The sequence below is a fragment of the Capsicum annuum genome, unplaced genomic scaffold (genome assembly GCF_002878395.1).
Source record: "Capsicum annuum cultivar UCD-10X-F1 unplaced genomic scaffold, UCD10Xv1.1 ctg77529, whole genome shotgun sequence".
NCBI lineage: Eukaryota > Viridiplantae > Streptophyta > Magnoliopsida > Solanales > Solanaceae > Capsicum > Capsicum annuum.
In genome coordinates this window covers 8,853-12,570 of record NW_025887934.1, presented here as the reverse complement: position 1 = coordinate 12,570, position 3,718 = coordinate 8,853, and the positions used below count along the sequence as shown (strand labels likewise).

Genomic DNA, 3,718 nt, shown 5'->3' with positions numbered 1-3,718 from the left:
CAGGGATAGAATGTTTGAAGAATTTAAGGTAAGAATTTAACTTATCGACTACTTATATACATTTTGTTATAACTAAAGATTGAATATTATATTTTTTTTTGTAGAAATTTTACTGGTGGGATGATGCAAATATATTTCATATAAAGAAGAACTTTTTCATTAGATGTAGAGCTAGATTTAACAATCTCTTGGAATATGCCCGAAAGAAATCGGTAAGACCTAAGTGGATTCCCGAATCTGCATGGCAACTGTATCTTCTCTATTGGAATAGAGAAGAATACAAATTGTTGAGTGAAAAAGGAAAGAAAGCCCGGGCATCATCCAAGGGTGGCTCCCTACATACTGCGGGTGTCAGAAGTACTCTTGCTGTGATGGAAATAATGGTATGTAACATTTACATTTTTAATTGTTTGTTTCTATATATTTAAATTTTTAATTATTTGAACATTGATAATTTTTTCATATGCAGGAAAAAGAAAAGGGTAGGAAAATACCACATTATGAGTTATACGAGGAGACTCATGTGATAAAAAAAAGAACCCGACTGATAAAGATGTTTGGGTTGAAGCTCGTGCAAAAGCTGTCCATGTAAGTAACAAATTCTGAATTTATGACTTTTTTTCTTAAAGTTGATATTATTCAATTATAATCATTTTAGTATTTTTTGACTCTTAGTATTAACTTTCTTTGAATATAGGACGAATATATGCATCTTCTCGGTGCGTATCATAGTAGTCTTTCTCCTGAAATTTAGGGTGACCTAATACCCCAAAATGTAGAGAGGAGTTGTGGAAAAAAGTTGTGGGTCCTGCAAATAAAGGCCATTTGGTTGGATACCACTAAAACGTTTTTGGCGATAATGTTAGGTGTTCGTCCGGCCCTTCTTACTCTAGCTCTTCAGTTGATAGAGAAAAGATTGAAAGCCTACAAAATACAATTTCTCAACTCACTCAAGAGCTTGCTGAATAGAGAGAGAGACAGAAAAAGATGGAGAAGGCAACAACATCACAATTCAAGAAGCTGCAGCAACAGATGAGTTGTTTCATTCAGATTGCGGGGAATATTCCTCTATGTCCTGGTGATGCAGTTCGGGATGCAAAGGGTCTTGACCCCCTGAATGATTTCAGCACGGATGATGATATAGAAGACGATGTCGAATTAGATGATAATGACTCTTAGTTTTTTTATTTTTGTATGTGTTGTACTTTGAAACTATTGTTGTAGTATTTCATATTTTGTTGGACATTTTGTATGTCCTATACACTTTTGAAAGCATTTATGTATTGTTGTTGTTGCATATGCTGTCTTTGGGTTCAGAATTTTATTTTTTTAAAAAAATACCCAGAAAAATCGACCACAAGTGGTCAGTTTTGCAAATATTTTTTTTTTTGCAGAAAACCTACCACAAGTGGTAGGTTTTTTAATAAATTAATAAATTAATTTAATAAAAAACCTTCCACAAGTGGTTGGATTTTTAATAAATTAATTAATTAGTTTAATAAAAAACCTTTCACTTGTGGTCGGTTGTTTATTAAATTAATTAATTTAATAAAAAACCTTCCACATGTGGTAGGTTTTTTCCTCTAAAATAATTTTTTCTAACTTTAATAAAATAATAATAGATTTTAAATATGTATATATATTTTAAAAAAACCAACCACTTGTGGTCAATTTTGGAAAAACTACCACAACTTTACCAACCACAGATTTTGGTCGCTTTTGTGGTTGGTTTTTTATAAAAACCTTTCACATGTGGAAGGTTTTTGTGGTCGGTTTTAGACTTTTTTTATTAGTGTTACTATTTTGATGAGTGACCACCATTAAAGTAAATCTATATTTCTATGTGCATCTGGGAGGATAATCAAAGGATAGAACAAAGAAATTAAGGAGCAAGGTTCTTATCCTTTTATAAAATAAGGGGTTTGAATTAGCATCTCGGATAGGGATATACCTAGAAGCCTTGTTTGGTTCAAGTGCAAGAAGATAACTTTATGAATCTAGAAGAATTGTTGTATCTCTGTGGGAGTTGTAACTACAATATTCAATAGATAGAAAATTTGAGGCTGGGAGACCAAAATCGTGATATAAACCTTGCGAATCAACAACCTGATAACCAATTAGATAGTGATAAGAATAGAGTTATGTATGATTGTTCGAAATGTCTCAACCCTGGAATCCTCATCATAATTGATTACAACCGTTGCTTGCTTTGCTCTAGTCACAACTTGTTAATTTTTGTTTATTAATTTACATTCTTACTATCAAATCTACAATCATCTTGATAGGTTACAAGACTTAATACCTAGTTGTCTAAAACTAAAAGTTGGGTAAATTTCTAGCTGTGTAGTCCTCGTGGGAACAATATCTGACTGTCTAAGTCTCTATACTACTTGTACAATCACGTGCACTTGCGTGTGCATTTGAGACACAACAAGTTTTTGGCACCGTTATTGGGGATTTAGTTTAATTAGTAAATTACTTAATTTTTGATAATAAATTTAAGTGTTAACAACTTGATCTTAGCGGCTGAAATTTTTTAGGCTTAGCTAAATACTGGACTGGCTAGAGATAAAGAGTTGGTAGAGCCTTTTGCAGAACCGGATTGATTTTTTATCAAAGGTGAAGAGCTCAGTATTTTACTCAACAGGGTCAAATGGCTAAAATACGAGATCCTAATGTACTTAATCCTAATGCTCCTGTTGATCCAAATACCAAATATATTCCAGCTCCGGCTATTTCAGTTGTTCCTTCTCAACCAGCCGTAAGACATGTTCGTAAGGTGGCAATCCCACTTATGAATCATGTGACTAACAGCATTTGGAAGCCCAAGCCAGGAGGGAAGAATATGGTACAACTATTGAATTCAGCAGGGCAATACTATGGTCTTTCACATAAAGACCCTGCAGCAGCACATACAGACTTTCCTGGAAATAAGTGATACATACATTCCTGAAGGTGTGAATATTGATTATGTCAGATTGACACTCTTCTCTTTTTCTCTAATGAGGGAAGCAAAGAGGTGGTTACATACTGAACCACCACTATCTATCACTTCATGGGAAGATTGCACTCGAAAGTTCCTTATTTGATTCTTCCCATCGTAGAAGACTACACGTTTGAGAAGTGAGATCTTGAGTTTCAGACAAAAAGATGGAGAAAATCTCTACCAAGCTTGGGAGAGATTTAAAGGCATGCTCAAAAATTGTCCTCATCACCATCAATCAAATGATGTCTTGGTTCACACATTTATAGAAGGCCTTGAGTCTAATACAAAGATTCTCTTGGATTCAGCAGCAGGAGGTCAAGCTTTGGAGAAAACTTATGAAGAATTGTATACACTATTGAATCAAATTTCATAAGGGAATCCTAATTGGTATGCAGACTTAAGGAGCATCCCCAAGAAGGTTGCAGGGGTGTTGGAGGTAGATCAGTTCACTACATTATAGGCACAGATTGTAGCAATGCAAAATCATATGACTACTCAGCTGAACAACCTAGAGTTGGGTGTGACACAACCAGTAGCCACAGCAAATCCAGTTCAACAGGTAAATTCTAGGTGTGAAGCTTGTGAAAGTGGTGAGCACACAACAAATGCATGTTCTGTTAATCCAGATTTACTCAACTATGTGGGGAATACAAATTGTCAGGGTCAACATAATTTTGGCAACACGTATAATCCTAATTGGAGGAACCATCCTAATTTCTCATGGGGTGGAAA

At 34.6% G+C, this 3,718-nt stretch overlaps 1 non-coding gene across 1 annotated transcript; it reads right to left on the bottom strand.

The window, feature by feature from the left end:
• Positions 1 to 3,113: 3,113 nt before the first annotated feature.
• LOC124894805 lies at positions 3,114 to 3,220 on the bottom strand. The gene has a single exon (XR_007051372.1). It is a non-coding gene; the product is annotated as a small nucleolar RNA R71 (small nucleolar RNA).
• Positions 3,221 to 3,718: the final 498 nt, after the last annotated feature.